Source organism: Ahaetulla prasina, chromosome 2, assembly GCF_028640845.1.
Source record: "Ahaetulla prasina isolate Xishuangbanna chromosome 2, ASM2864084v1, whole genome shotgun sequence".
Classification (NCBI taxonomy): domain Eukaryota; kingdom Metazoa; phylum Chordata; class Lepidosauria; order Squamata; family Colubridae; genus Ahaetulla; species Ahaetulla prasina.
The window spans coordinates 23,651,577-23,662,647 of NC_080540.1; positions in this window are offsets into that span (position 1 = coordinate 23,651,577).

Consider the following 11,071-nt stretch of genomic DNA (forward strand, 5'->3'; position numbering starts at 1 on the left):
ACAAAGAGAGGAAAACAAAACTGAGATTTACACACACACTGATCATTCCCGCCATAAATTTCAGTTAAATTAGGGAAGGCACAAATCTTAACAGACAGACCACGTGGTTCCATAGAAGACAAAGAAAGAGACAGACAAACAAACAAAACAAACAAAAACCCAAACATTCCTATTTATATATTTCCCTTTTCTTTTAAGTACCTTTATTTAGCCAAATTTGTCTTCCTGGTGTTATCTCTTAGCAAAGCCCATTTTTTTTACACAATTTCTTCAATTTCTTTTCTCCCATGCCAGTCAACACTGGCACCTGCCTGGCGTCCCAGGCCCCAAGCATGTCTCTCAGGGGATTTCCCTCTACCCTCGAGCTTATGCTTCCCATTGTTGTTAGAAATATCCATCTGGGTTCAGTTCCAAGTGGGGACAAAGACACTGGAAACATTGAGGCTGCTTGGAAAGATGGTTTAATGGTGGTCAGGATTACATGGCTTGAGATCCTGAACAGAAAAGGGGCGAGATCCTGTGTGCTCCCTGGTTTTATGCTTTTTCTGAGCTTTGAACTTTCTGGGGCACAGGAAGAGTATCCTGATTGGTTGTCAGACTCCCAGGGGGTGGGGGTCTTAGCTAGCCTTGCTGGCTGATGTAATCTTCCCAGGTGCCATGTGGTGAGATGGGTAGACAAAGTTCCACGTTTGGCTTCCCTCCCTTGCTTTCTCTAGCCTACCGGTCACGGCTTGGTGGAGCTAGCAGTAGGCAGAGGTGCAGCTAGAGGTTGCTCAAAGAGGTGGAATCAGACTGTTTCCTCAGGTGGTCCCAAGCACACACTTCCTTCTAATAAAAGGTCCTGTGCTCTGGCAAACCCCATGCTCTCAGACTTTTGGTCTTTCTACTTAGGAAATGCACAGAGGAAGCAAGATCCAGCTGTGATTGGGAGAAGGGCTCTCTTACTCACACACATGCAGGCATACATATTTCCCATGCTTTTCCATGCTTTTAAAATTAAAATTTAGAGGTACTCACCTTCTTTCCAAGCAGCCTTTGAGCTCAACAGTCAAAACCCTTTAAAACCTAGTTCCAAATGGCCAAGGTCCAGGAAAACTTACCCACAGACTCAATGGGTCTGCTGCTAGCAAGGGAGGCTTACCTGGGCCAGGTCCATTGGTTAGGTTAGAATATCCATCTGGGTTCAGTTCCAAGTGGGGACAAAGACACTGGAAACATTGAGGCTGCTTGGAAAGATGGTTTAATGGTGGTCAGGATTACATGGCTTGAGATCCTGAACAGAAAAGGGGCGAGATCCTGTGTGCTCCCTGGTTTTATGCTTTTTCTGAGCTTTGAACTTTCTGGGGCACAGGAAGAGTATCCTGATTGGTTGTCAGACTCCCAGGGGGTGGGGGTCTTAGCTAGCCTTGCTGGCTGATGTAATCTTCCCAGGTGCCATGTGGTGAGATGGGTAGAGGCTAATCCTATCATGTCCTGAGGGCCATGTCTTAATCCCATCACCCTGGAGCTGAAGGTCTTCTGTGTTGTAGATAAGATGTCTTTTGTCTTTCTGGGGCTATTAACAAAGGTGGGGGAGTCAGGAAGTTGCAGGAGCTCCTTTGTCTTTAAAATATGTTTCTCCATTTCTCATCCAGGGAAATATATTCTGCCTTTTAAAATATTTTCTAAAATATTTCATTCTTCTAGGAGGGGGGTGGGTACTAAATTCCTACACCATGATCCTCGGAATGTGAGGCTCACTTTGTCATAGACGGGTACGCCCGCAGTTTCGGAAAAAAAAGGTATCCGCGAAGGACTCCGATTCCCTTCTGTCAAAGTATGGGCCCCTTCCTTAAGGGAACTCTTATTTGAAGATCACCAATAAAAAAATAGTGATCCCGGAGAACCTTGCTGCCCCTACAGCAGGTACGAGCACCTCCTCTCACTCTATATGCACCACTTTAGGCTTTGCTTTCCTTATTAGATACACCGATAGTTCCTATATATTTCTTTTTCCCCCTTCACACTTCTTTTCCTTTTGCTCAGCTTCCGTTCCTTGTGTTGGAAGAAATATCCATCTGGGTTCAGTTCCAAGTGGGGACAAAGACACTGGAAACATGGAGACTGCTTGGAAAGATGGTTTAATGGTGGCCAGGATCACATGGCTTGAGTTCCTGAACAGAAAAAGGGCCTGAGATCCTGTGTGCTCCCTGGTTTTATGATTTTTCTGAGCTTTGACCTTTCTGGGGCACAGGAAGAGTATCCTGATTGGTTGTCAGACTCCCAGGGGGTGGGGGTCTTAGCTAGCCTTGCTGGCTGTCTCTCAAGCTTGCTTGAGCCTTGCCATGTGGTGAGTTTCAGTTGTATTGTGTTGCAAATCATGGGGGGATTGAGTGAGCTTGGTTGAAGCCTTAATTGCCCATTGACAAAGGTGGGGAGAATGAGTGAGCTTAGCTGAGGCTTTTAATGGCCCATTGACAAAGGTGGGGGAGTCAGGAAGTTGCAGGAGCTCCTTTGTCTTTAAAATATGTTTCTCCATTTCTCATCCAGGAAGGTATAATATTCTGCTTTTAAAATATTTCCTAGAATATTTCATTCTTCTAGGAGGGGGTGGGTGCTAAATTCCTACATTCCCTACTTCTTTTTTTTTTCAAAAACGTGAGTTTTGAAACATGCTCTTGGCAAAAATTAAAATTGATCAAATCAGTGGGTGCTTTTAATTTTCCTGATGCAAAGGAAGCCATTGATAGAGACAACAGAAAAAAAGATTCCTTCAGTGGCTCCCAAAAGCTTTCAACCATGAAGGTCTAGCAGCCAGGGGAAAAGTTCTGGTAAGAATTTTACAGTATCCAATTTTCTATGCCAATTAATTTCAGCTGTTAGATATCACTTTCTGAGAGCTTCCAGTCAGGTCAAGCAAGCACACATCCCAAAATTTTCACAGCCATGGTTTTCCTTTAAATTACAGGCTGCCCATTTCCAAGGGTTGGTTACTGAACCTGCCCTAGCTCTTACTTTAGTCTATCCAAGATTTTTTTCAGTCCAAATTGAGATTAATCGGTGTGCAATCCAGGCTTTTTCCTTTCTTTTTTTTTTTTAAATTACACAATGAGCCCTGGGACTTCTACTCATGAGACCACCAGTGCAACATATCTTGCTTTACTGGGCAACTGGGCAGCATCATTTGTGAGTCATAGTCAGGGCTTGGGTTTTGGATATCACTTTTCTGCTATCTCTTCAAGAGAGGAATTGCCTGAGGGAATGCCTCCCCATGGAATTAGCAGGAGATCTGACTCCTTGGGCTTTTAGTGCCACAGAGCAAAATCAACCTAAAAGTCTTGTGTGGAGGTAAGTGAAGGAATAGACTAATTCTGAATGGTGTGTCTCTCTGTGTGTGCCTGTGTATGCAGCTACTTTTACAATACAGGCAATACAAACATTTTGGACATATTTCCCTCCACCAGACAAAATCTAACGTGTTCAGAACTTGCTGTGGTAGCCACTCAAATACAATCCTTACATGAGTACTTTAGACTGATTACAATGTAAATGAGACAAGACAGAAAACCTTACAATGAATTTCCACCCTTCCCCATAGTCTTTCCAGTTGTCTTCTGGGAATTGAAAAGAGTCTTTTAGTCTTTACTTATACATCTCAGGGTCCTTTCTTTCATATCTTTTGGGTGACATGCTTGTTGGTCAGTCAGGTTTGGAAAGGTCTGCTCCAATCTGGTTGCTGTGATGACTTTCAGTGGGGGCTGGATTCAAACTCAATTCCTGACTCCAACAAATGGAAGGTCTCCTCTGGGGGCAGCATCTGGAACCATGTGCTCTGCTTCCACAGTTGCAGAGTCATCTTTTCAGGGCTGAAAGACATTAGCACAGAATCTCCTCCCCACTTTTGTGGGTAATCTTCTCAGGAAAGGCATTGTAACAGGATTAAAGGGGGGGGTGTAGATATCTTGAAGGCAGAGTTTGAAAAGAAACAACACATCAATATTGCAGTTACTAAAAGATAATGCAGTTTCAACAAAATGGAGACACAACTGATGAGAAAGAAAAAACTTCACATACTTCAGGAAGAGGATGAACAGGTAAAATCATTTAAATACACAGTAAATGCAAGACTGAATTTTTTTTTTCTCTTGTAAGTGAACTTAAAACGTTTCCTCATAAACTTATCTTGTAAGTGAACTTAAAATGTTTCCTTATAAACTTGAGTTGTTACTTTAAGATAGAGAGGAGGAGAAAAAAAAACAGAAATAGGATAAAAAGTCCTCTTTACTGTTTTGTTGGCCGGACAAAGACAGGAAAAAGGCTCTTTCCTTTTTTTCTCTCTCTCTTCCCATTTTCATTGTTTCAACCTTTTGTTTTCTTTTTCCTAACAATTTAAAATTCTTGTCTCTAGAGATCAGATACATTTTACAGTTACAATTACCTCAAGGGCCCACAAAGACAGACATACACACATAAAAACAAGGAGGACAGAGAGGAAAACAAAACTCTGAGATTTACACACACTGATCATTCCCATAAATCTCAGTTAAATTAGGAAGGCACAAATCTTAACAGACAGACCACGTGGTTCCATAGAAGACAGAGAAAGAGACAAACAAACAAACAAAACAAAACCCAAACATTCCTATTTATATATTTCCTTTTCTTTTAAGTACCTTTATTTAGCCAAATTTGTCTTCCTGGTGTTATCTCTTAGCAAAGCCCATTTTTACACAATTTCTTCAATTTCTTTTCTCCCATGCCAGTCAACACTGGCACCTGCCTGGCGTCCCAGGCCCCAAGCATGTCTCTCAGGGGATTTCCCTCACCCTCGAGCTACGCTTCCCATGATCCTCGGAATGTGAGGCTCACTTTGTCATAGCCGGGCACTCCCGCAGTTTCGGAAAAAAGGTTCTGGGAAGGACTTTGACTCCCTTCTGTCAAGTATGGGCCCCTTCCTTAAGGGAACTCTTATTTGAAGATCACCAATAAAAAAAATAGTGATCCCGGAGGACCTTGCTGCCCCTACAGCAGGTACGAGCACCTCCTCTCACTCCACATGCTCCACTTTAGGCTTTGCTTTCCTTTTTAGATACACCGATAGTTCCTATATATTTCTTTTTTCCCCCTTCACACTTCTTTTCCTTTTGCTCAGCTTCCGTTCCTCGAAAACACAAAGTTCCACATTTGGCTTCCCCCCCTTGCTTTCTCTATCCTACCGGTCATGGCTCGGTGGAGCTAGCAGTAGGCAGAGGTGCGGCTAGAGGTTGCTCAAAGAGGTGGAATCAGACTGTTTCCTTGGGTGGAATCCCCCACACACACTTCTTCCTTCCCTAACAGAAGGTCCTGTGCTCTGGCAAAACCCCCATGCTCTCCAGACTTTTGGTCTTTCTGCGGTTAGGAAATGCACAGAGAAAGCAAGATCCAGCTATGATTGGGAGAAGGGCTCTCTCATTCACACACATGCAGGCATACACATATTTCCCATGCTTTTCCATGCTTAAAATTAAAATTTAGAGGTACTCACCTTCTTTCCAAGCAGTCTTTGAGCTCAACACTCAAAACCCCTTTAAAACCTAGTTCCAAATGGCCAAGGTCCAGGAAAACTTACCCACAGACTCAATGGGTCTGCTGCTAGCAAGGGAGGCTTACCTGGGCCAGGTCCATTGGTTAGGTTAGCTTGGAGTCCCATCTGGGGTGCCAATTGTTGGAAGAAATATCCATCTGGGTTCAGTTCCAAGTGGGGACAAAGACACTGGAAACATGGAGGCTGCTTGGAAAGATGGTTTAATGGTGGTCAGGATCACATGGCTTGAGTTCCTGAACAGAAAAGGGCCTGAGATCCTGTGTGCTCCCTGGTTTTATGATTTTTCTGAGCTTTGACCTTTCTGGGGCACAGGAAGAGTATCCTGATTGGTTGTCAGACTCCCAGGGGGTGGGGGTCTTAGCTAGCCTTGCTGGCTGTCTCTCAAGCTTGCTTGAGCCTTGCCATGTGGTGAGTTTCAGTTGTATTGTGTTGCAAATCATGGGGGGATTGAGTGAGCTTGGTTGAAGCCTTAATTGCCCATTGACAAAGGTGGGGAGAATGAGTGAGCTTAGCTGAGGCTTTTAATGGCCCATTGACAAAGGTGGGGGGGGGAGTCAGGAAGTTGCAGGGAGCTCCTTTGTCTTTAAAATATGTTTCTCCATTTCTCATCCAGGAAGGTATAATATTCTGCTTTTTAAAATATTTCCTAGAATATTTCATTCTTCTAGGAGGGGGGTGGGTGCTAAATTCCTACAGAGTAATGAAACATCTGCAAGAAAACAACCAAGCTCAGAGAACACCAAGGATCCCTGATTCTAGGTGTACATTTAGCTTGAAATACATGTTATGAAATTGAGCAATATATGAATTATATGTATATGTTTCCTTGTTCCCCTGAGGTTTTTTCTCCTCCTTTTTTCCTTGTGACAAGGAAAATCTGCATGCATTTATTAGAGGGATAACTAATAACTGAAATCGAAAAGCCAGAAATTTCAAGGGAAGTTTTTCACCGATACGCTTGCATGCATAACTAGCCAACAGCTTATTCATTTTTATGGTAAGTAATATATTGTAGGGTGGAGAAAAAAAATACTGTAGCAAGCCAAGCAAATTGCAGGCATGGGCATCTTACTAAAGCTAGTTTATGTCAATACCATTCATTATGCATCCCTACATTTTTTTAGCCTTCCAAATTATATTTGCCTCATCCATACGCCACTTCATACATTGCCTGTGGTTCTTCAAACTTCGCACCTCTTTTCGGTTTGCCCTCTTGGTCCGCTCACTCTTTACATATTTTATTTTGTGATTTGATCCTCATTTGTTCTCACTATGACTAAGCCCCCTCTATTTAGACAAAGGAAGTCCCACACAATTTACAAAATGAATCATCAGTTGTAAGCATCTCAATTCAGTGCTTGGAAGGAAACCATTGTCTGTCTGAAGGGGCACCCCTCCAGATTGTGTAATGAAACAATATCTGCCGCTTGGAGCAACAGTTGCTGGAATCTACCCAAAGTAGAGGAAGCAGATGGGTCTTGCCCACGCTCAAATTTCTTTGTGACAGGCATCATTGCAAAAGAGATATATAAAAAAACGGTATATGATTAACACTTCTAGGATAGATTTGGCTTGGGAAGCAAGGATGGAAGTGTCTTTAATCTTCTGGAATTTCTCAACAAGGAAGGGTAGAACAGAAAAACTATGAGCCTACACAAACCAATTTTCCTTTGCTACTAGCCACTGCAGGTTTCTATCATTGGAGTACAGTGCTGATATTCCAGCTCTAATTTGTGTATTGTACAGAGCAGTGTTGGCGAACCTTTTTGGCACAGAGTTACAAAATGGGAGTGCGCGCGTGCACATACTGGAAACCGGAAGAGCAGTCGCCTGGAGCGCATCGTGCACCAGGAAGATAATCTTTTGGCTTCTGGCGCGTGCATGCGCACCAGCCACCTGGTCTTTCGGTTTGTGGCGCATACGTGCATGTAAAGACTAGGTGGCCAGTGCGCATGGGCATGCCAGAAACCAGAAGATTGTCTTCCCAGTGCTCGCACGCGTACCGGGCGGCTGCTCTTCCGGTTTCCAGTGCTCTCAGGCACATGAAGACCAGCTGGCCGGCATGCTGGAACCTGGAAGAACAACAGGCGACGGCTTCCGCGCCTGGAGAGATGGCTCTGTGTGCGACTTCTGCCACACGTGCCATAAGTTCACCATCACGGGTATAGAGTTACCATATTCAGGATGCCCACTAGTTAGCAGTAAAGAGACCAAAGAGATCTAATGTTAGCATGTGTTTTAAGTGAACAAGCCCTCAAATAGAACTTGGCTGCTGGCGACACATCTGTGCAGTTTTCTTTGCAACATCATAGAAGCTGTTTTCCGGATCTCCCAATCTGGCCTTCCACCTAGAATCCCCAGCTCACAGCAATTTGCTCCAATAGTAATTCCCTAGCTTGGCTTTACAGTGGCCTTGTTTGCATAATGTCCTTGCTACCAGTGGCCTTGTTTGCATAACATCCTTGCGTAATATATGGGATGCAAGCTGGCATCCAGCCTATTGATCCCATAAAGCAGGGGTGTCCAAACTTGGTCCCTTTAAGACTTGTGGACTTCAACTCCCAGAGTTCCTCAGCCAGCTTTGCTGGCTGAGGGACTCTGGGAGTTGAAGTCCACAAGTCTTAAAGGGACCAAGTTTGGACACCCCTACCATAAAGGTTAGATTTAACCCCAGTTTTGGAGGTTAACATAATCCCCATAATGCAGTGGTGAAATTAAAATTTTCCCCCTACCGGTTCTGTGAGCATGGCTTGGTTTGGGGGGGGGTGTCCTGTGACTGAGTGGCCATGGCCAACTCGATGTCACTCACAGCCACGCCCACTCAATCACATGACCCACCACTACTAAGCCACGGCCACAGAACCCGGTAGGAAAATTTCTGCCTATTTTCCCGTCATGAGATGCCTGCAGCCGCAGCCTTTTTCTTTCAGTGCACCTGGAGGCACTTCTTGTGCCAAAAGATGCAGCGGCTTTAGGCTTCTTGTAGCGAAAGTTACCAGAGCCACTCCCCTTCTTAAACATGCCGCTGCTATCGCCGCCCTGTTCTGTGTGCACACCATTGATGAACGATGAATGAATAAATAAGATGCGGGCTGGTGGGGAGCCCAGCGGCGAAAGCTCAGCCCTGGCTTGCCTTCCCTGGCAGCCCGCCACAGGAGGAAGGTAAGGATACATTGTGTGGCAAAGGGAGAGCAGGTGGACAGTGGGCAGCGGCTCCGGGGCAAGGCCGGTCCATTCCCCGACCTGGTTGAGGCAGGCAGCGAGCGTGCGGTGGCTCCAGGCAAGGCCGGAGCTGGGGGATGCTGCATTCCCTGACTCGGTCGAAGTGGGCGGTGGCTCCAGGGCCTCAGGGAATCGCACGTCCCTGGGCCCCAGGCTACAACCCAAGGAGAAGGGCGAGTGGGTGGCATGCATTGCTTACCTTTGGTGAGCTGAGCAGGCGAGGCGACTGGTGAGGCGAGTAGCTGGGCCGCATGGCGAAGGGAACTTTTTATTTATTTTTTATTTATTTAATTAATTAATTAATTAATTAATTAATTTGTCATAACAGCATACATAAGCATAAGCATGAAATATCTATAGAATAGAATAGAATAGAATAGAATAGAATAGAATAGAATAGAATAGAATTTTATTGGCCAAGTGTGATTGGACACACAAGGAATTTGTCTTGGTGCATATGCTCTCAGTGTACATAAAGAAAAGATACGTTCATCAAGGTACAACATTTACAACACAATTGATGGTCAGTATATCAATATAAATCATAAGGATTGCCAGCAACAAGTTACAGTCATACAGTCATAAGTGGAAAGAGATTGGTGATGGGAACTATGAGAAGATTAATAGTAGTGCAGATTCAGTAAATAGTCTGACAGTGTTGATGGAATTATTTGTTTAGCAGAGTGATGGCCTTCGGGAAAAAACTGTTCTTGTGTCTAGTTCTTCTAGTGTGCAGTGCTCTATAGCGTCGTTTTGAGGGTAGGAGTTGAAACAGTTTATGTCCAGGATGCGAGGGGTCTGTAAATATTTTCACAGCCCTCTTCTATACAACATATAAGTGTATATATGAGTATAAGCATGTAATATAGGATGGGGGTGGGTGGGTAGGCCGAGCAGCTGGAAGCTCCAAGCGGCCAGAAGCACTGAGCAAGCCGGAAGGGGCAGGTGAGCAGCAAGCAGGCAGGCATGGGCAGGGCCAACAGGGATGATTGCTACTAGTTTGGCGAACCGATGCCAATCGTCCCTACTAGTTCCTATCATTCCTACTGGGCCCGAACCGGTAGGATTTCACTCCTGCCATAATGGTTGTATCATGCAAACTGCTGTTCTGAGGATTAATCAATATTTATTTCTACTGAGACTACTAAAAGGAAATGCTATAAAGGCACTGCAAAAAGTGGTCTTTTTATTAATCTTTTCCCTGCTGCGATTCCAAATTCTCCTTCTTTGTGGTTTATGTCAGCCTTGTAAGTCAAGACAAGAGAAGCAGTGTGCTCCGTCCACTGATGGGATTCAAATTTTTTTACTACCGGTTCTGTGGCTGTGGCTTGGTGGGCGTGGCAGGGGAAGGTTACTGCAAAATCCCCATTTCCTCCCAATCAGCTGCAATTTAGGAGGCAGAGAATAGATGGGGGCGGAACCACTCAGAGGTGGTATTTACCGGTTCTCCGAACTACTCAAAATTTCCGGTCCCGGTTCTCCAGAACTGGTCAGAACTTGCTGAATATTGGGCAGACCAGGTTGTCCTGATAGAAGGGTCTCACTGGAAAAACAGTCAAGACAAGAGAGGAAGCATGCCCAGCAGAATTAGCTCCACTTTTTTGTAGGGTTCCATCAACAGAATCTTACAAGTCTGAAAGTATATCTGTCCTCCGTCACCTTTGCAGCCCAAGAAATCAGACTATACAAAGCGAAGCTATGAAAAATGGGGAACATCTTTCTGCTAGGCATACCCATAGTGGTGCTGGACTCAGTTGCCCCGACCCTGATCCCATCATTATATTTGCTCTTTTTTAATTTGGTCTCTGATTAAATCAATATACGGGGGAGTGAGAAAAATGTGGGAGCCCCTCTCTCTCTGTTCTGACTAGGAGGAATGTAAAAATGGCCAATTCATAAAATCCAATTCTTACGTGTTATGTAAAAAAGCTGAATCGACCAAAGAGGGCTCTGTCATTTGTACTATGCAAAGAGAACCAGTAGATTATATATTTTGCCCTTTCAATCTCTGCAGATTCCCAGTACTTGCCTTTAGGGGGGAAAAAAAGGGCAATCAGAACTTCAATCAAGGAGGGAAAAAATGGAGTATCAGATAAACTGAACGTAGTGCTTGTGTGCAAATATAGCAGTATCCTAAACATTAATCACGGGGGAAGGGACTAGTCTGCTCATCATGCCAGAGATAATCAAGAAACTTCTTAGCCTTGGCTTTATCCTCATATCCGGTCAATGTTATGAATCCCAGCCATCTAGTACTTCCTGGGTTTTTGTTATTATTGCTTGCGA